The sequence below is a fragment of the Stomoxys calcitrans genome, chromosome 2 (genome assembly GCF_963082655.1).
Source record: "Stomoxys calcitrans chromosome 2, idStoCalc2.1, whole genome shotgun sequence".
NCBI classification, from domain to species: Eukaryota; Metazoa; Arthropoda; class Insecta; order Diptera; family Muscidae; genus Stomoxys; species Stomoxys calcitrans.
Window position 1 is genome coordinate 15,307,018 of NC_081553.1, and position 22,595 is coordinate 15,329,612.

The 22,595-nt window shown below is 37.1% G+C and overlaps 1 long non-coding RNA gene across 5 annotated transcripts in view; it reads left to right on the forward strand.

Annotated features, from left to right (window-relative positions):
- The window catches only part of LOC106082221 (uncharacterized), a 119,563-nt gene extending 97,562 nt beyond the window's left edge, over positions 1-22,001 (forward strand). For 4 of the 5 annotated variants that reach the window (XR_001220463.2, XR_001220461.2, XR_001220462.2 and 1 more), the window contains 3 exons: positions 740-821; positions 11,975-12,462; positions 12,523-12,687. This is a non-coding gene — a long non-coding RNA (uncharacterized LOC106082221). Of the gene's footprint in view, positions 1-739; positions 822-11,974; positions 12,463-12,522; positions 12,938-21,456 lie in introns of those variants that run through there. The other variant, XR_009397427.1, reaches the window with a different exon arrangement.
- Positions 22,002-22,595: the final 594 nt, after the last annotated feature.

Consider the following 22,595-nt stretch of genomic DNA (forward strand, 5'->3'; position numbering starts at 1 on the left):
CACAGTTGTTGAACATCATAACAGAACACTACAAGAATTGCGGCTTGTAAGGGCTCAACAAGTCAAATCCGGAGATCGGTTCATATGGGAGCTACATTTAAAAACCGATATGGCCCATTTGCAATCCCCAAAGACCTACATGAATATTTAGTATCTGTGCAAAATTTCAGGCGGCTAGCTTTCCGCGTTCAACCTCTATCGTGATTTCTACCGACGGACGGATGGTCGGACATGGCTACATCGGCTCAGAACGTCGATCTAGAATATGTATTCTTTATGGGATCTTTGACGAATATTTTGAGTTGTTACAACGGAATGACTAGATTAGTACAATTTACGATTCTATGGCGAATAATGGGCCATCTTTTTCCTGAACTGGACTTTGAAACTGTTCAAAAACTGAGCTTAAATACCTTTTGCAGAATAAGTATGGAAAAATTATTCCTATTTTGTCCGGAGTCAAGGTAATTTTTTTGACTCCGACTCCGGGGAAAATTCCTCGACTCCGCCTCCGACTCCTCAGCCCTGGTCGTTATGTAACTTTTGTTTGTGTTATATCGTTCAAAAAAATGCGTCGTATTTCTCAATCAATTAATAGACAATTTTCGTGCGAAAGATCTTAGTAATAGGCGTATAAAGAACTTCACAAATGTGAACCATTTATATTTTTTTTTTTCAATTATTTATCATGATATTCTTCAATAATGCTTAATTTCTTCATAATTTTTTCTATTTCTAGATATCATAACCTGCAATATGTAAACAATAACAACATTCTGAATTATAAAAGTATTTCAATCTGAGCTGCTGCCTTTTAACAGGTAAGATATATAAGTATCAGATACTGACAATAAATGCGAATTAGAATGCGCGCTTCCAATCTTCTCAGAAATTTTAAAAATCCGAAAATCGATTTTTTTTATCACAAATAATGCCACATAGTGAAAAAACTGGAATAAGAATTTCCTTTTGAATGCAAAGAACATTCCACTAAGGAACGGGGGCAAATTTCTCACATATCAACGACTGCAGTCCGATTCAAGTTTAAGCTCAATGATAAGGGCCCTCCTTTTCCGAATGGCGTGCCGCAGTGCGACACCTCTTTGGAGAGAAGCTTTACATGGCATAGTACCTCACAAATGTTGCCAGCATTAGGTGGGGAAAACCACCACTGAAAATTTTTTCTGATGGTCTCGCCAGGATTCGAACCCAAGTGATAGCGTCATAGGCGGACATGCTAACCTCTGCGCTACGGTGGCCCAGTGTCATAAGCTGTAATGCTAACCTCTGCGCCACGGTGACCTTTTAAGGAAAGGAATGCGGTAAAGATTAAACAAAGCTGGAGTTATTACTCAACATGGGACAGCATTCCGGCGGCTCTTAAACCTAAATTCCTCATACGACTGGCGACCAGACAAGTAATTCGTGATGCTACGTTTTAGTTCCAAAAAGAGTGGAGGATCAGGAGTATCTTTCTATGAGACCTAATCTAACCTTGGTGTTCAAAGCAGACTTTGCACAGTGGGACAGTAACGAAAAAAAAAACAAGTAAATTATTCTGCCGTTTACGAACAGGTAGAGATAAATGTTTAAAATATTGCATGGTTAGAGCTGAGGTGTTGACAAGATCACATACCAATATCATGACCCTAGGTGGTTTGGGTGCCTGTAAGCAAGCCCCTAAAGCATTGGTCACCTCAGCATTTCGAAAAATGTTTGGGCTGCCAAATCATTAGTGGTCCTATTTGGACCAGTTGATACAAATATCTCTTCTGGTTTCGGAAATATTCGAATTTATTTTTTTTTCGACCTAGACCGGACCTCGACATACGAAGGCATTTGAGGTTTGATTTTCATTTTGATTTGTGTCCACGTCCGATTAATCAGTTAAAAGTTACCTTAACCCGTCGTCAAACAGCCGATTTTTGCTAATACTAATAAATAACCAGATCTACATCGGCATAATCCTCTTTCAATTCATAACGGCTGTGACGATTGCAATTAAATTCCTTTGTGGACTTAGAGCAAACAGCACTTTGGCTTTCAATTTAGCCCGACTTTCCAAAATCGCTTGTTGCGATAAATTACAAGAGCTTCACTATAATCTTTATAATCCATTTGCCATTGCGGTTCCAAAGTACCTCGAAAATGTCAAGTCTTTGCTTTTCATTCTTCTTGCTATGGAATAAACATTGGCATTATCATCTTTACTACCTACTTCACTCGATGCAGTATTCACGTAAGGAGGAGTCCTCTCTTCAAATAGATGGGTCAGACAAGCAAAGTTCTCCATTAAACGTGAATGAAATCACAGCAATTTCAGTACAAAATTAAAGTAAATGCTAGAAAGGTATCTAAAAACAAAGTGCGACATCAACTTTACGAAAACAAAAAAAAAAAAACAACACGAGAACAACGATATTTAATGCATATAAGAAGAAAATAAAGCCCCAAGCACAAAATCAAAAGCAAACAATTAAATTATATTTTTTTTTTTGTATTTATATATTTTTTTTCCTGTATGAAGTGTTTTTTTGCGCGCGGGGTATTAGTCAGAGTACAAAGAGACTTTCATGCATTCACATGTTCATATGTATATCGAAACATTCTCCCATACGTATAACGACTACGCTTCTGCTATGGCTGATACAATAGAGAGGCAACGACAACGACGACGACGCCGACGACAAACGAGCGTGCAAAACGAACAGTCAAGTCAGCCAACAATCAAACACGCGACACACAACCAGAATGTATTTCAAGTTCAAGGTTAAGATACTAGTTGTTGTAGATACAAACTGGCTGGTTGGCTGTTTCGTTGCTGTTCTCGCCTGTAGTTTTTTCCATTTCTCATATAGCCAACTGCTGCGTTGTGGGGATTGGTGTTGGTGCTACTGCTGCTGTGCTGTTATTATTATTCTCGTTGCTGCTGCTGCTGCTGCTGATGATGATTCCAGCCACCAAAACAAAATAGAATAGAAAAAAAACCCAACGAGTATGATGACGGAGTACCACCAACTACTTGCACACCACATTGGCATGGCATGTGTACGTGTACGAGAGCACACACAAGCACAGCCAACAAGAGCTGATTGCTTCTTTGCTAATTGGCAGTGCTTACACATTCATTTTTTGTTTGTTTGTTATCTTGTGGTGCACTAAAAATGAGAATGAGGTACTTTCAAGTGCATTGCAAACACCAGGCTTTCTCATTTTGAGTTGAGAGCTTGCAAAACAATGAGAAAGTTTATCTTTTACTCTCTTCACAGCGCCCGCTCTCTCTCTCTCTCTCTCTCACTCTCTTTCTAGTTTTCTGTAACCTACCTAAAAGTTTTACAAAATCCACCACAAACCAATGTACCAAGTCTTCTCACAAACACTTGAAAAGAGTTTGGTTTTTGTATCTATGAGATAGGTACACATTAAGTTATCTAAGTAAAACCACCGTGTAGTATTGTGTGTGCATTTTTATAATAAAAGCAAGTTGTATATACTCGTACCTACCTATATTCCATGGAATGGATCGGTAAGAGCGGGACTTTTGTATGAGTTCACAGTGTTTTGGGTTAGTAACAAACCGACAGTCAATTATTCTTTGTGTAATTGGAAAATTGCAATTGTTTTATTAGTGCATAATTGGTTCGATTTGCCAGAGTGAGTAATAAAAGAACTTTTTCTAGGTTGCAAATAGTGCAAGGGAAGATTTTTCTTTCGACAAATTGTTACATATTAAGTATATAAAAAATATATATTTTTCAAATTAAAACAAAGAATAAACCAGATCTCGCTTAAGTTGAAGACCTTTTTATAAAGCAGTTTCCCAGTCCGTCAGACTCCGATCATTGATTTTTGAGTTTAGTATCAACTTCATCGGTAATTTTAAGCTTTTATTTGAATTGCTGGGTACCCCAGGCCCCTAATGATCTAGAAAATGTCATCGGCGAGAGTTGTCCTCCTCAGCACAACTCCTCTAATGACCCACTTCCCCTCCTGTTGACAACTATTCTTCATCAAAACTGTTCTTCATTACCAAAGAGCGGGTTGTCCCCGTGTTTCATATATCAACATTTGAATTTCATAGAACAGCAATGCTTTCGGATATAGAGTCCTCTTCGTAATTAGTTCTTAAGGGTTTGGCGTTGATAGAAGGCAAGGAAAAGACGATGTGGAGAATGTAGTTCTTATCGAAGCAATGCATTGCTAAAATAAAAAAAGGAAAAATAGAAAATAAAAAAGGGATTTACTGATGAAGATGACAAGACTGCGGAGTAATAAAACCTTGCATGGTACACTTAAAGAATTTTGTTAGTAAAAATACCAAACTAAGCTGTGTTTACTGTTTTTGTCCGCTAAAATAAGGAAAACAGATTTTTCAGCAGTACAAATCGTATGATGTTCACATTAAAAAAAAATGTGTAAGCACAAAATTCCAAAAAAAATTCATGGAAATAAAAATTTTTAACAATGGTTTGCTAGTTATCCTTGTGATAAATGACAGCCAAAAATCAACAAAAAAAAATCTATTAGAAAAGTGAGGGAAGATTTAGCATTCAGTTGTTGGTGCTGGAGTGATTTATGCATACATATGTATTATTTCCTAAAAAAATTCTGTAAAACAATTTTTCAAAAACAAAATTAAAAAAATAGCAAAATCTGCGTCCGCCCGTCCGTCTGTAGAAATCGCGATAGTGGTCGAATCCGTAAAGCTAGCCGCTTAACATTTTGCGTAGATAATTCTTGTTGATGTAGTTCGTTGGGGATTGCATATGCGCCATATCGGTTCAGATTTATTTAGATGTAGCCCCCATATAAACCGATCCCCCGATTTGACTTCTTAAGCCATAAACTTTCATCCGATTTGCCTAAAATTTGGAACAAAAACTTGAGTTACGACTTCCAATATCCATGCCATGTATGATCCGAATCGGTCTATAAACAGATATAGCCCCCATATAAACCGATGCCCGGATTTAACTTCTTGAGCATTTAGAAGCCTAAATTTTCATCTGATTTTGCTGAATTTTGGAATAAAGACTTGAATTATGACTTCCAACATCCATGCCAAGTATGATCCGATTCGATCTATAAAAAGATATAGCCCCCATGTAAACTGATCCCCGGATTTGATTTCTTGAGTCCTTAGAAGTCTCAATTTTCAACCGATTTGGCCGAAATTTGTTACAAACACTTGATTTATGACTTCCAACATCAGTGCCAAGTTTTATTCGAAACGGTCAATATGGTGATATAGGTCCTCCTAAGTACCGACATCCCGATAAGACTCTTGAGAACAAAATAATTCAAATACAAGCTCGGCTAATAAGGGTCAATTTTTAGCGGAATCCATGATGGTGGGTACCCAAGATTCGGCTCGGCCGAACTTAGCACGTTTTTACTTGTTCATCTTAAAGTGGGGAAATTTTATTTTCTGCACTTTACCTAGTCTATAGTCGCATTTTTTCAGTTTGGGTAATCCTCCCGACATTTGACGTAAATATGGATTAGATCGGACTATATTTAGATATAGCTGCCATTTAGCCCGATATCCCGATAAAGGGTCTGAAGCCCATAAAAGCTTTATTTATTACGCGATTTCGCTGAAAATTAAAACAGTGGGTTATTTTCATAAAATTCGAAACAGTGAGTAGGTTAAGACCTTCCAACATCCAACCTAAATATGGATTAGATTGGTCCATATTTAGATATAGCTGTCATATAGACCGATCTCCCGATTAAGGGTCTGAAGCCCAAAAAGCTTTATTTATCACCCGATTTCGCTGAATTTTGAAACAGTAGGTAGTTTTGGGTCTCCCGACATCCGTCCCAAATATGGTTCGAATCGGACTATATTTGGATATAGCTGACCGATCTCCCGATAAAGGTTCTGAAGCCCGTAAAAGCTTTGTTGTTTAACCGATTTCGCTGAAATTTGAAACAGTGAGTAGTTTTACGCTTTCGAATATCTGAGTCAAATGTGGTTCAGATCGGACTATATGCCGGTTTAGGGTCCGAATCTCGCTAACTTTCGTAGGAGTAAAGCTAGCCGCTTGAAATTTTGCGCAAATACTTTTATTAGTGTAGGTCGGTTGGTATTGTAAATGGGCCAAATCGGTCCATGTTTTGATATATCTGCCATATAAACCGATCTTGGGTCTTGACTTCTTAAGCCTCTAGAGGACGCAATTCCTATCCGATTTGACTGAAATTTTGCACGACTTTTTTTGGCACTTCGAACAACTGCGCTGAGTATGGTTCAAATCGGTCCATATTCGGATATAGCTGCCATATAAATTGATCATGGGAGTTGACTTCTTGAGCCTCTAGAGGGCGCAATTCTCATCCGATTAAACTAAAATTTTGCACGTAGTGTTTTGTTATCTTATCCAAGTGCTAAGTATGATTCAAATCGGTTCATAATCTGGTATAGCTGTCATATATACCGATCCTGGATCTTGACTTCTTGAGCCAATAGAGCGCGCAATTCTCATTCGAATTCGCTGAAATTTTGCATGAGATGTTTTGTTAGGACTTCCAACAAATGTGCTAAGTATGGCGTAAATCGGTATAGAACCTGATATAGCTGCCATATAAACTGATCATGGGTCTAGACTTCATGAGCCACTTGAGGGCGCAATTCTCGTCCGATGAAACTAAAACAAAACTGAAATTTTGCACGTAGTGTTTTGGTATTACTTCCAACAACTGTGCTAAGTATGATTCAAGTCGGTTCATAATCTGGTATAGCTGTCATATAAACCGATCTTGGATCTTGACTTCTTAAGCCAATAGAGCGCGCCATTCTCCTCCGATTTGGCTGAAATTTTGCATGAGATGTTTTGTTAGGACTTCCAATAAATGTGCTAAGTATAGCGTAAATCGGTATAGAACCTGATATAGCTGCCATATAAACCGATCATGGATCTTGACTTATTCAGCCTCTAGATGGCGCAATTCTCATTCGATTTGGCTGAAATTTTGTACAACGACTTCTCTCATGACCTTCCACGTGGTCAGAATCGATCAAAAGCTTGATAAAGCTCCCATATAAACCTATCTCACGACTTAGCTTCTTGAGCCCCTACAAGGCGCAATTCTTATCCGAATGAACTGAAATATTACACAATGACTTCTATTGGGTTGCCCAAAAAGTAATTGCGGATTTTTTAAAAGAAAGTAAATGCATTTTTAATAAAACTTAGAATGAACTTTAATCAAATATACTTTTTTTACACTTTTGTTCTAAAGCAAGCTAAAAGTAACAGCTGATAACTGACAGAAGAAAAAATCCAATTACAGAGTCACAAGCTGTGAAAAAATTTGTCAACGCCGACTATATGAAAAATCCGCAATTACTTTTTGGGCAACCCAATACAATGTCCTGCATTCATTAATGGTCCGAATCGGACTATAATTTGATATAGCTCCAATAGCATTTCTTATTCAATATTCTTTGTTTGCCTAAAAAGAGATACCGCGCATAGAACTGGCATTGGTGGAGGGTACCGCAACTGAACTGGTGGAAGATATATAAGATTCGGCCCAGCCGACCTTAGCACGCTCTTACTTGTTTTCTTTGTATTTATGATGACTTATCACCGTTAAGTGTTAAGACAGTTCGGCAAGTTTAGCATCTCCATGAAAATAGAGTATTTTATATTTAATATCCAAAGGTATGGGACCCTTCTCCTTTACTCTATTTTCAGAATTGTCAATTTGAAGTTATAAGTATAGGGGACCTATCCTCCGCCATAAACTCCCCAACAGGATATGTCGACCGATCTTGGACTTTAATGGACTCTTTGAGAGTACAAATCTGATCATATTATAGCAAATTGCAAATTTTGCCCATGAACATTCCACATATCAATGAGTGCAGTCCGATTCAAGTTTTACGCTCAATGATAAGTGGCCTCCTTTTTATAGCCGAGTCCGAACGGCGTGCCGCAGTACAACACCTCTTTGGAGAGAAGTTTTACATGGCAAAGTACCTCACAAATGTTACCAGAATTGGGAGGGGAAAACCACTGCTGAACATTTTTGTCTGATTGTCTCGCCAGGATTCGAACTCAGGCGTTCAGCGTCATAGGCGGAATTGCAAACCTCTGCGCTACGGTGGCCTCCATAATATTATTCTTCAGAGGTAAATGTCTGGGGGTTCACTCACCACCACCCTCACAAAATCTCAAAATTGCCATTATGCTTGATGAGGGGGAAATATTGGGTTGCCCAAAAAGTAATTGCGAATTTTTCATATAGTCGGCGTTGACAAATTTTTTCACAGCTTGTGACTTTGTAATTGCATTCTTTCTTCTGTCAGTTATCAGCTGTTTCTTTTAGCTTGCTTTAGAAAAAAAAGTGTAAAAAAAGTATATTTGATTAAAGTTCATTCTAAGCTTTATCAAAAATGCATTTACTTTCTTTTAAAAAATCCGCAATTACTTTTTGGGCAACCCAATATGACTCCAATGAAAGATCTTTAAGAGTTGAGTGAAACTTTGCACACAAAATTTGTTTGATTCAATACTGTAAGTCTTTTATAACATTTTATCCCATGTGGTGCCTTTATGATATGTTGAAGAAAGTAGATGACAAATACTTTAAACAATGAATGTAATGTAAATCTGAGGAGATTTCACGATCTGTATGTCTTGATCCTCTGGGCATCAACTTCAACATATTTAAACAATTATCTCACAAATGCCATTGTAGGGGGTAGCGAAACTTATGGCATATTTTTGTTAATATAAATCAATTTCTAAAAATAAACAATTTCCTATTCTATTCAAGTTTTTGATTTTCTAGTATTGTTAATATCCTAAAAAAAACAACAAAATTTCTAAAACAGTATTTAGGTCATTGTAATCCAAACCTAAGAATTCTATTCAGCAATTTGGATTTTTTTTTAAATTTATTTAATGTTTGTTTCCCATTGCATTTCAAATTATTGTAGATATGGGTGCAATGCGTTGAAGGCGTAAAGAATATGCAAAAAATTTGCAATGCCTTCAATACGTAACAGGCGTTTATTTCCGCCCTGGGAATTGTAACAATGCCTGTCAATGAACTCTAAATGATACCCACACCCTAGGCGTTCAGAATAATGACGGCAACTATTTTGCCATAAATTAAATTGCATGAACCAACAGCAAGAACAACAATAACAACAACAACAACATCACATGAAATTGCACATTATACAATGTTGTTGTGAAAAATCACGTTCATTCGATCATAACTAATTAGAGTTAATTTGCAATCGAGAGAAATATCCATTCAATTAGCCATGCAATTGGTATGCAATAAATGCTGAGTGTGCCTTTTGTTTCGTTGTGTTTTGTTTAATTGTAATAGCGCAATGTTTTGTGTGTAATTTTTTTTTTTTTTTGTTAGCAATTTATGAACAAATGCAAATGTTTTTCCCCTCCCAAACATAATCTTTTCCTTTCTTTTTGCCGCTGATGGCAGTGATAACAACTTAATTGGCATTGTATTGTAAATTACACAATAACCCAGCAAACAGCAACATTTCACAGTGTTGTTTAATGGTCACAGAGGTCGTTCTGCTCAAAATACTGCAGCTGATGCAGAACAAAGTCCAGCAGTTTATTAAGCTTTGTCTCTTATCACAAGATAGATAGTGGGGGAAAGCAGGTGCCTGCAAGAAATAGTGTGCCCTTAATATTGGTTTAATCAAAATGGAAATCAATTCATTATAGAATAGTGAATATAAATAAATTCTAATATGAAACAAAAGAAATTGTAATACATTTACTGAATGCAGTGGGTGAAAGGTGGCGGAAATGGAAATTTAAAAAAAAAATTTACATATGTTTATATTACGGCAAAATATTTTGAATTATTTTATTGCAATTTAAAACTTGATGAAAATATTGAAGCTGGCCAACTATATACGAACAAACAATGTAGATTTAATAAAACAAATAAAAACGTGTAAAGTTCAGCCGGGCCGAATGTTGTATTCCCTCCACCATGGAACTTTTTTTTTTAATTGGCTATGACAGAATATTTGTTCCACTAGCCGAACGTAGAATAGCGTTCCAAGCGCCTAGATCTTCTGCGCTCATTCTAAAATCTCTGACACCAAGTTTCGAGGTGTCTCCCACCACTTGATTTTTCCATCGAGCTTTTGGTCTTCCCGATTTGCGTGTACCACCGTGTTTGCCTTCAAAAGACTTCTTTGCCAGAGCTTCCTCATCCATTCTGACAACATGACCTAGCCAACGCAGCCGTTGTATTTTGATGCGTGTAACTATGCTAACTTTGTCATTTAGCTCATACAGCTCTTGGTTCATATGTCGCCTATATCCTCCATTAACGCAAACTGGTCCAAATTTTTTACGAAGAATCTTTCTCTCAAATACTCCAAACACTGCCTCATTTGCTTTCACAAGTACCCATGCTTCAGAACCATATAACAGCACGGGTAGCATCAGTGTCTTGTATAGTGTAATCTTCTTCTGTCGAGAGGTGACTTTGTTTCTAAACTGCTTACTTAGTCCAAAGTAGCATCTGTTTGCCAGTATTATTCTTCACCCTGGATCACATTTCTCAAGTTCCTTGCCCGATATCTCTTTATAGGCAAACAAATGATAATCGATAAAAATTTTCATGCTATTGGAGCTATATCAGGATATTGGAGACCATAGTAGAAGTCATTGTGCAAAATTTCAACCAAGTGGGATAAGAATTGCGCCCTCTAGAGGCGGTTTATATGGAAGACTAGCCGAACCGGGCCCACTGCGCCTTATTTAAATCTCTTATATCTGTTTAGGGTGGAGACACTTCGCCCTGAATGCTGATGCCTATAACGCTGAACGCGTTCGAATCCTGTCGAAAACATCGGACAAAGCGGTGTTTATCTCCTCTTAATGTTGGCGGCATTTGCGAGATACAATGCCATGCATAGTCGTTTAACAAATTTTCCTCGCACCCGCAGTGCCGGGGGACTCGGCTATAAAAAAAGGTCCCTTATAATTGAGTTTAAACTTGAATCGGAAAGCTTTCATTGATGTGTGAGAATTTGCCACCTCTCTAGTGGTAATGTTCTTCGTTAGAGTAATGTTCTCATTAGGGGAGGGATGGCACCTTAGACATTTTGACTCATATATGGATATTAAATGGATATCTTCAGCCTGATACAGCTCCCCTATAAACCGATCTCCCTATTTTACTTTTTGAGCCCCTAAAAGGACTAATTCTTATTCGATTTCGCTGAAATTTTACACACAGACTTCTACTGTGGTCTCCAATTCTCAATTCAATAAGCATAGCAATTTTTTTCTTTTACCCTTTGTTTGTCTAAAAAGAGATACCGGGAAAGAACTCGACCAATCCGATCAATGGTGGAGGGTATATAAGATTCGGCCCGGCGGAACTTAGCACTCTTTTACTTGTTATTAGCATTACATATTCCTGTTGTTTAATATCTCTACAAACAGTTTTATTTTTGTCCACAGGGCAGAGTAGAAGTGAAGAGTGTACAAATTCTCCTTACTAATGCTGGCTAAATTTATGTGCCATTCTGCCATGATAAAACTTCTATACCAAGTGGTGTCGCTATAGAGCACGACGACATGGAAACGAATTCCCCTTATTTTTTAGTTTAAACTTCAATCGTACTGCACTCATTGATATGAGAGAACTATCCCCTGTTCCTTCATGGAATGTTTATGGGAAAATTAGTAGTTACTAATATAGAAATTCAAAGTTTTTGGTCTTAAATTATGATTACCATAGGCCTTGCTTCAAAATCTCGGAACACCCTTTTTCTTGTATTAAATTTAAGAGAAACACTAGGGAGAAATCCTTTTTCTTAGCAATATTTCTTCGCAGTTGTAATTCATTTTTATTTTAAATTGTCTATTACAAATTTCAATATTCTCGTACAACTTAATTATTATTCATTATATTTTATTTTTCATATTTTCTTTATTCTTTTCTCTTTTCCTTCTAGATTTACTTTGCACTTGGGCGAAAGTAATTGAAAATATGCCACACGTCACCATGAAGCAATGAAATGAAAATTCGATTTACAATCAAAGTGTGCGACAGAACGAAACGAAACGGAAGCGGCGGATATGGAAAACATGGCTGCTAACTTAATAACTACAAAATCAAATACAATCGCACACCCGGACACGATACTTACCCAAACAGAGACATAAAGAGAAATAAAATATAGTTACTATACACTCAAACATACATAGATACGCACGAGTATGTGTGTATATATGTGTGCATATACAACAACAAACACCGTTGCAAACATATGTCAATGTGTACTCAATGACGACAGCAACTCATTAAGGCCTCTGTTAAAATAATGATGGCTCTATGCAAACAAACCAGAAAATCGAAAACGAAAAACTCACCCCACCATCCGCTACGGGTATTGGTGGTAAACACCCCCGTACCGCCTGAAATGATGTCCTTAGTCATAGTGTAGGTACCAAACGTCTCAACGTAACTTAGCCAATATAAACGATGTGGGTTAATTTACAGGAGAGTTGGTGCTGCACCATTGGCCCCCACACCACCGCCGCCCAGCATTCATCCCAGCCAATATCAAGGCGATTATGAGGGCTGATGCTCTGATGCTGGCCCCAAACCAGAAATGCAATTTAATGTCAAACGTTTATGCGAAAGTGCAAAAGGAGGAGTGTTGACTGCCCAGCCAAGGCAACTGCGCAACTGCACTTGAACCTGAAACTGTTTCGCGGGGAGATGCTTATGTCCTTCTCCCTCCTTCCCTTTCTCCTGGTTCCACCAATCAACAAAAGGTTAGGCTGTATGGGGAAATGCCAATTGGGTGGTTTTTGCAATCGGAAAATGAAAGTAAAACTGAAAGTGCAAGTGGAACCATTGCCAAACCAAAAGGCCATAGAAGAGAGAGAGAGAGTAAGCCAAAATAAAGCAAGTGAGTATAAAAAACAAAAGTAAAATACCTAAAAGGACTCCCTCTCACAAATCCAAAAGCAGAAAGAGAGAAATACTTCCGCAAGTAATTGAGCAAGTCCTTAACTTAGATGTAGAAAAAAAACCCTCCTCAAAGAAAGTGAATTGTGAAAATAAAAAACAGAAATTCTCTAAAACTCAAAGAGCGCAAAAATACAAAAAACTCTCAGACTTTCTTTGACATGACTCTTGAGAGCATTTTAGAGTTCCTGAAAAAGCTTTCGGTGTTGTGGTATTTCATTATTTGGGAAAATCAATTTTGCTTTTCCAATCTGGACATAAAGTGTAGGTGGCTTTAATATTCACACATACACATACACATACACACACACACATGTATATGTACACGTTTAAGTAAATAAAACACACACCAACCCATAAAGAACCACACTTGCCATTTTATTTGCTATGTATATATACATACATACGTGTGTGTGTGTGTGTGAGAATGTTTTTTTGTTTTTGTAATGTCTGTGTATCCTGGCATCATTCGTCCTTGTGAACAAAAACAAATCCTGCTGCCTGTGCCTATCTTTGGATGGCTCATCAACTCCACAATGTATCCAGATGAACAAAGCCTTTGTGGCATCAGCACCATACAGGTGTTGATGCCGTGTGTATTAGAATAGATTTTCGGTGTTTTTTTTTTTTTTGTTTCCTAAATTTATTTTGGATACTTATGGTGGCTACAAAAAGCAACAATGAAAAAAAAAACTCAAGTGTTAAAAATAATATACAGCTATAAATAAAAATTATAACACAAAACAAAAACAATATTGCAAGTGAATTTTTAATTGAAAAAAAAAGAAAAAACACACGTCATCAAAAGTTTTTTTTTGTTTTTAAAACCCTTAAAGGAAAAAAGTTTCATAGAAATATGGAACACCCAGAAGCAAAGCAACTTTATTTACTTGTTTTTTTTTTTTTTTTTTTTTGAAAACTTTTGAAGGTCAACTAAGGACTATGGTGTGTTACATGACTGCATTCTTGAATAATTAATAATTGTTCCCTGCGTTCGTTCATTCATTCAATCAAACAAAAGAGAACTACACAAAAAATATATACGAAGAAAAGCATTCAAGCATTAAAAAATGGTTTCTAAAGCGTTTTGTTGTTGTTGTTTTTGTTTTTTCTTCATTATTTTCACTTTGTTGTGCCGTTTTGTGCTATTCATCATCATTCTACTACTTACGCTGTCTTTGGTGATTTTGGCTTTTGCTTTGCTTCATTTGCTCATCATTGCCTCTTTGGCCTTTTTTTTTTTTTGGGGGGGGGGGGGGGGGGGTTGCCGCACACTTGTTGCCCCTTCTTCTTGGGCAAGGACAACGACAACATTGATTCAGTGTTAGCTTAACAGCAACAGCGAAAGACATTTGATGGTGTAAAGTGTAACAATCCTTGGAAAATAATACAGGATAATCCCAAAACCAAGTAAGAACAGTGTTATGAGGTTGTATACATTTTGATGGACAATCTATGGAAAATGTTAATTGAATATGACTCACATAAATTTGATTGCCATAAAATTTAAAACTTAAAAAAAAAAAATAAAAAAAATTGAAAAGACACCCATGTGTTCAAACTAACACAGCTTTTTCAATGCCAGATTTTTAAAATAGTGACTAAACATACTAAATGTGCAAAACTAAGGTCTACAGAGCTTAAAATATAACAAATAAATATAACCGGGCTAAGAAAAGCAGAACATAACTTTCAATGTGTTAAAAAAAAATACCCAAAAAGTAGTTTCATATCACTTTTGGGTTTACAAACACTGATCTGCTGCTACTTTGTAAATTTAATGCTGCTATAAATTGAATATTTTATAATAGTTTTTGAAATTTCAAAAAAAGTTAAGAGAAAAAAACTGGAACACAAAAATTCGTCAGAGCCCAACCGGGATACGAACCTGAACACATGGAGCAACAGTCACTGCCGTTGTCTAGCTTTCGAAATCGTCAATACAACTTCCAAAAGATCACAAAATAATATGTGCATACATATATGAAGGTCATGAGAGAAGCCGAATATTAACTGCGCCCTCTAGAGGCTCAAGAAGTCAAGTTTATATGGCAGCTATATCAGATTATGTACCGATTTGCGCCAAAATAAGCACAGTTGTTGGAAGTCATAACAAAACACCTCATGCAAAATTTCAACCAAATCGGATGGGAATTGCGCCCTCTAGCGGCTCAAGAAATCAAGATCCAAAGTCGGTTTATATGGCAGCTATACGAGGTTATTAACCGATTTTAAACGTACTTAGCACAGTGGTTGCAGGTGACACCAAAACATCACGTGCAAAATTTCAGCCAAATCGGATAAGAATTACGCCCTATAAAAGCTGAAGAAGTCAAGACCCAAGATCGGCTTATAGGAGAGCTATATCAGATTATGAACTGATTTGAACCATACTAAGCACAGCTGTTGGAAGTGATACCAAAACACCACGTGCAAATTTTCAGTCAAATTGGACGAGAATTGCTTCCTCTAGAGGCTCAAGAAGTCAAGATCCCCGATCGGTTTATATGGCAGCTACATAAAAACATGGACCGATTTGGCCCATTTACAATTCCAACCGACCTACAGTAATAAAAGGTATTTGTGCAAAATTTCAAGCGGCTATCTTTACTCTTTCGAAAGTAAGCGGGCTTTCGACAGACGAACGGACGGGCGGACAGACGGACGAACATGGCTAAATCGACTTAAAACTTCATGACGATTAAGATTATAAATACTTTATGGGGCCTCAGACGCATATTTCGAGGTGTTACAAACAGAATGACGAAATTAGTATACCCCCATCCTATGGTGAAGGGTATAAAAACTTGTAAATAAAAATTTGGCAGAGCCCAGCCGGGATACGAACCTGAACACATGGAGCAACAGTCACTGCCGTTGTCTAGTGTTTGAAGCCATCAATACCACTTCCAAACGATGCTTAATTAACATGAGTATGCCATGAAAGCAATTTTAGTCGTATGGAAAACCAGTCCATGACTATAACAGATAGTGTGATAGGTGTCAGTATATTCGATATTAGTACTACCTACCAGTGTATGCACCTTGAAGCCTCCACACCTAATGTGGTTAAATAAGTCCACTAACCAATGATGAAACTCATCCCACAGTGATTGGTGTGTTGTGATCTCTGGCTTTGCTTTTCCGTCGTCTAAAATGAGAAACAAACGGAAAACTTTTCACTTTCTTTCCTTACATTGGTGTGGTATTATCATAGCTTAGAAGAAATTATTTAATTTTGTTTCAAATGTTTGGTGGGATTAAAACTTAAAGCACAAATAACAACAGCAAAAGTGGTTTTCAGTCATACTGTAACGCCATCTAGAAGCGAGTAGTGATAAATTATCTCGAATACGATACGCTTTTTATACTAACCACCGAAGGATGGGCGTATATTCATTTTGTCATTCCGTTTGCATCACACCGACCATCTTATCTTCTTAGATCTTAGGCCCATAAAAGCCACATGGCAGCTATATCCAGGTTTGGATAGCAATCGGTTTGGTTCAGATTTGGATATAGCTGCCATATAAAGCGATCTCTCGATTTAAGGTGTTGGGGCCATAAAAGGCTCATTTATAGTCCAATGTCGCCGAATTTTTATTTTCAATTTGGCCCTGATTGGTTCAGATTTTGATACAGCTGCCATATAGACCGATCTCTCGATTTAAGGTTTTGGGCCTGTAAAAGTCTCATTTATTGCCCGATTTTGCTGAAATTTGGGACAGTGAATTGTGTTAGGCTCTGTGACATTTTTCTGCAACTTGGTTCAAATCGGTCCAGATTTGGATATAGCTGCCATATAGACCGATATCTCGATTTAAAGTCTTGGCCCCATAAAAGGTGCATTTATAATTCGATTTCGCTGAAATTTGACATAGTGACTTATATTGGACTTTTCGACATCTGCGTCGTATATGGTTCACATCGGTGTATTTTTAGATACAGCTACAAAATAGACAAATATTTTGTTTTACACAATTGAACAATGACTTGTACTTATTAGTATTTGGTCCAAATCGGAACATATTTCGATATAGCTGCTATGGTGCATAAGGTATGCATTTTTCACCGGATTTTGACGATAGTCGGTTTACATATATACCCGTGGTGGTGGGTATCCAAAGTTCGACCCGGCCGAACTCAATATCTTTTTACTTGTTTGAGTGTTGTTTGTGAAGTACGTTTATATCCTCCACTACCCACAACCAATCCTACCCAAAGGTCTACAAACAAATATAGGCTTCAATTGTAATACCACAGTTGTGACAGACCAGAGGAAATCGTAACCACGGCCCCCGCACTAGAAAGAAGAGCACGCTACCAGTTAGGCCGACCATATGATTTCTTTTGATTTCTAAAAATGCCAGTGAAGGCGATCACGAAAGCCCGAAAGTTCAAGTAGTGGGAGACATATCGAAACTTGGTGTTAGAGATTATAGAAGGAGCGCAGAAGATCCAGGCGCTTGGAAGGCTATTCTGAATTCGGCAAATGGGACAAATGTTCTGTCGTAGCAAATCAAAGTAAAGTAAAAATGATACCACAGCAGTGACAGACCAAAACCTCTTGTGGGAATCGAAGCCACCATACCCACATTAAAACTCTGAACGCAGAAAGTTAGATTACTATAAATAATTTGCTTTGATTTTTTCAAGCAAGTTTTTCAAATTTCAGCAAGTTTATTTTCAGCTAGCAAACTAGAAAATATACCCGCACAGAAAGAACAAGTAAGAGCGTGCTAAGTTTGGCCTGACCGAATCTTATATACTCTCCACCATGGATCGCATCTGTCGAGTTCTTTGCGCAGTATCTCTTTTAAGGCAAACAAAGAATAATGAATAAGGAGGAGGAGGAAGAGCTATATCAAGTTATAGTCCGATTCGGGGCTCAAGAAGCAAAATCGGGAGATCGGTTTATAAGGGAGCTGTATCGAGCTATTGATCGATTCAGACCGTATTGCGTATGCTGAAGGCCATAGAAGAAGCCGTTATACAAAATTTGTGCCAAATTGTATGAGAATTGCGCTCTCTAGAGGCTCAAGAAGTCAAGAGCCAAGATCGGTTTATATGGCAGCTATATCAGGTTATGAACCGATTTGAATTATAATAAGCACAGTTCAAAACACAAACTTTCAGTCAAATCGGATGAGAATTGCGCCCTCTAGAGGCTTAAGAAGTCAACACCCAAGATCGGTTTATATGGCGCCTATATCAAAACATGGACCGATTTGGCCCATTTACAATCCCAAACCGACCTACACTAATAAGAAATATTTGTGCAAAATTTTCCTGAACGCCTGACTTCGAATCCCGGCGAGAGCATCAGAAACATTTTCAGCTGTGGTTATCTCCTCCTAATCCTGGTTATATGTTTTGCTTTTTTAGCAATAATTTACTGCTGTCCCATTTTCAGCAGACTTTCTGCTATTTCAGCAAACATTTTTGCTTTTTTTACAAACAAATTTCTATGAGTATATATATATGAGTAAAATATGATTCATGGCCACCGATGCGCAAAGGCTAGCATGTCCGCCTATAACCCTGAACGCCTGACTTCGAATCCCGGCGAGAGCATCAGAAACATTTTCAGCGGTGATTATCCCCTCCTAATGTTGGTTATATGTTTTGCTGTTTTAGCAACAATTTACTGCTGTCCCATTTTCAAGCAGACTTTCTGCTGTTTCGGCAAACATTTTTGCTGTTTTTACTAACAAATTTCTATGAGTTTATATATATGATTCATGGCCACCGTGGCGCAAAGGTCAGCATGTCTGCTTATAACCCTGAACGCCTGGTTTCGAATCCCGGCGAGAGCATAAGAAACATTTTCAGCGGTGGTTATCCCCTCCCCTCCTAATGCTGGTTATATGTTTTGCTGTTTTAGCAACAATTTACTGCTGTGCCATTTTCAGCATACTTTCTGCTGTTTCAGCAAAAATGTTTGCGGTTTTTTACTAACAAATTTCTATGAGTGTATATATATGAAAAAAATATGATTCATGGCCACCGTGGCGCAAAGGCCAGCATGTCCGCTTATTACGCTGAACGCCTGGGTTCGAATCCCGGTGAGAGCATTAGAAACATTTTCAGCGGTGATTATCCCTTCCTAATGCTGGTTATATGTTTTGCTGTTTTAGCAATAATTTACTGCTGTCCCATTTTCAGCAGACTTTCTGCCTTTTCACCAAAAATTTTTGCGGTTTTTTACTAACAAATTTCTATGAGTGTATATATATGAAAAAATATGATTCATGGCCACCGTAGCGCAAAGGCAAGCATGTCCGCTTATTACGCTGAACGCCTGGGCTCGAATCCCGGTGAGAGCATCAGAAAATTTTTCAGCGGTGGTTATCCCCTCCTAATGCTGGCGATATTTGTGAGGCTCTGTACCATGTGGTATGGCAGCCACGTAAAAACTTTCTCCACAAAGAGGTATCGCCCTACGGCACGCGGTACGGAGGAGTCCCCTCATCATTAAGCTTAAAAATGAGTCGGACAGCACTCATTGATATGGAAGAAGTTTGCCCCTCTTCCTTAATTGAATGTTCATTGGCAAATTTGCATTGCAATCTACGATTCATATAATTAATATTTTCATAATATTTATGAACAAAAGGTCGTGAAACCAGATTATTACATTTATGATGAAAATTTATCTCTACGTAGATAAAAAGTCTATAGAAGCCAAATTAGGCAGTTTTGCAAGCTTATTCTAATTTTCAGCTATGAATTTTTTTTGGTACTGCAGGTGCAATTAATTCATCCAAAAATTCTTTAATTCAGCAAGTAATGGGTGATTTTTTTGAGGTTAGGATTTTCATGCATTAGTATTTGACAGATCACGTGGGATTTCAGACATGGTGTCAAAGAGAAAGATGCTCAGTATGCTTTGACATTTCATCATGAATAGACTTACTAACGAGCAACGCTTGCAAATCATTGAATTTTATTACCAAAATCAGTGTTCGGTTCGAAATGTGTTCATTCACCGTAACGTTGCGTCCAACAGCATCTTTGAAAAAATACGGTCCAATGATTCCACCAGCGTACAAACCACACCAAACAGTGCATTTTTCGGGATGCATGGGCAGTTCTTGAACGGCTTCTGGTTGCTCTTCACTCCAAATGCGGCAATTTTGCTTATTTACGTAGCCATTCAACCAGAAATGAGCCTCATCGCTGAACGGTGAATGAACACATTTCGAACCGAACACTGATTTTGGTAATAAAATTCAATGATTTGCAAGCGTTGCTCGTTAGTAAGTCTATTCATGATGAAATGTCAAAGCATACTGAGCATCTTTCTCTTTGACACCATGTCTGAAATCCCACGTGATCTGTCAAATACTAATGCATGAAAATCCTAACCTCAAAAAAATCACCCTTTACTTTGCACCATTCTGCAAATCAAATTGTTCAAATACATGTGTAAATTTATGGACAATCATATTAGCAAATTCAGCAAGCTTAATTTTGTATTCAGGTACCCATATTCATAAAATACAATTAAACAATTTATACTTAAAACTGAGTATTTTCATAAACCTGAATTTTTAAAACATCAAACATCAAGGCGGCCTCTATACCTGGTCCCTCAATTGAATATCAGATTTATTCACTTCTCAAATAAACTTTCAGTCTCATTTTATCATGATCAGCCTTTATATATATTTGGCGGGCTTTAGGGGTGGGGCTGTCCCCTTAAGCATCCCAATCCGAATTTGCATATCAAATGTTTGTTTTCATGTTACTTTATAAGAGTGCAAACAAAAGTTATTTTAATAGCCCTACGATATCTGCCGTTTTTTTTTGAAAAAAAATTTGAAAATTTGCCCATGAACATTCCATTATGGAACTGGGGCAAACTTTTCACAAATCAATGAACCTTTCGATTAAATATTAAACTCAATGATAGGGACCTCCTTTTTGCAAGGATTAAAATCCAGGTGTTCAGGGTCTTAGGCGGACATATTAACCACTGCGCTACGGTGGTCTCCAGTATATGAGTATATGACCGAAAGTAAAGATCTGCCACAAAAATTTCATAATTAAGTCTCTACCGAACATTCCCAGCTGAATAGCAATCTGCCAATTTCCCATGTCGAAATATATACATATTTGCAAAATACTATATATAATGTAACTCTGCATGAATAAATACACTGATATAATGTCATTCTTCTCTCGGTGTACAATTCAGGGGACTATATTAATGATATATGTCGATAAATTTTTAAATTATTGTCTTTCTGTTTCAACAAGGCCAAAATCACCAAAAGTTGTCTTGAGCGTATAACACGTGTCCATTAATAATCAAGTGCGATTTTTCAATATTTAAAAATAACTACCAATAATTTGTATACCTATAATGTTTAAAATTTTTACAATGTTTCATTATTTTTTAGACCATTTCCTTTTATGAATTCAATTGAAACAACATTTTTTTTGGTATATTTTCAGTTAGCAACAAAACAAAACGCTTTACCTGTGAATGCATTACCAAACACACACACATACACATAAAAATCAAGAAGAAGAAAAATTCACAAGACTTAATTATTTTCAATTAATACGAATATTTATTAAAAGTGCTAAAAATGCATAGGTATATGTATGTATATGTATATGTATGCATATATGTAATTGCCAACGAAGAAGAAGAAGAAGAAAAAACTATAATAATCGAAAGCAGCAAACACAAGGTATGCAGTTATTAATTTATAAAGTGAAAATAAAGCAAAAACAATAATCATACGATAGAAATTAAAAAAAAACTACCTGGTGAAATGAGTGAAAAAGCTTTTCCTCTTTCCACCAGAGCAAAAGCTTTAGCCATTAAACAGAGGACAGACAAATAGTATCTATAAAGGTTCTTGTCTTTGCTAAGAAGCAAAGCTCATTTTTAAACTAAATTGGCCTTGTCTCGCCCATGCTGCTGCTATTGCTACAGACAAGGCGAATAGCATAAGAGCTTTTGGCTGTTAAACTGAAATCTCTCTCACACACACACACATAAGCCCCAAATTGGATAGTTCGTCATCGCCAGCAAAAGAAAAGTCAATCTGTATGTGTGTGTTTTTATTTTAACATACCTTTACTGCCGGGATACCCCTGTGTTCGCTTTGAAGTTTAAGCTAACAATTTGATATGAGTGAACACAGCTGGTGGTATCTCAGTGGTCGAGGACATATGAATTCAACATTGGTCAAATGTGTGCCGTCGTCTTCTCCGTTGTCCGTCCCTATTTGGCATGTCCTTTATTTGAGTTCAGATAGGCAAGGCGAGATATGTATGTAATAACAGCTATATGTATTGATTTTTGTCCCTATACCCTCTGAACATATTTATTAGCGCAAAGTAAAAACAAAACAAAAGCTTTCATTGACGCCCATCGGAAGGTGTTGGACCGCCAACCACCTGTGTGTCCTTCCACCCATATTCATCCATCGATTGCATCGATTTTTTTCGAAGGTAAGTCTTATTCGAACATTTTTATTTTATTCTTTATTGTTTTTGTTTTTTCTTTTGTATGCAAAGTAGTGGGAATACAAATTGAGTTAAAAAATAATAATTATTTATAATATATTCAAACTTAAAGG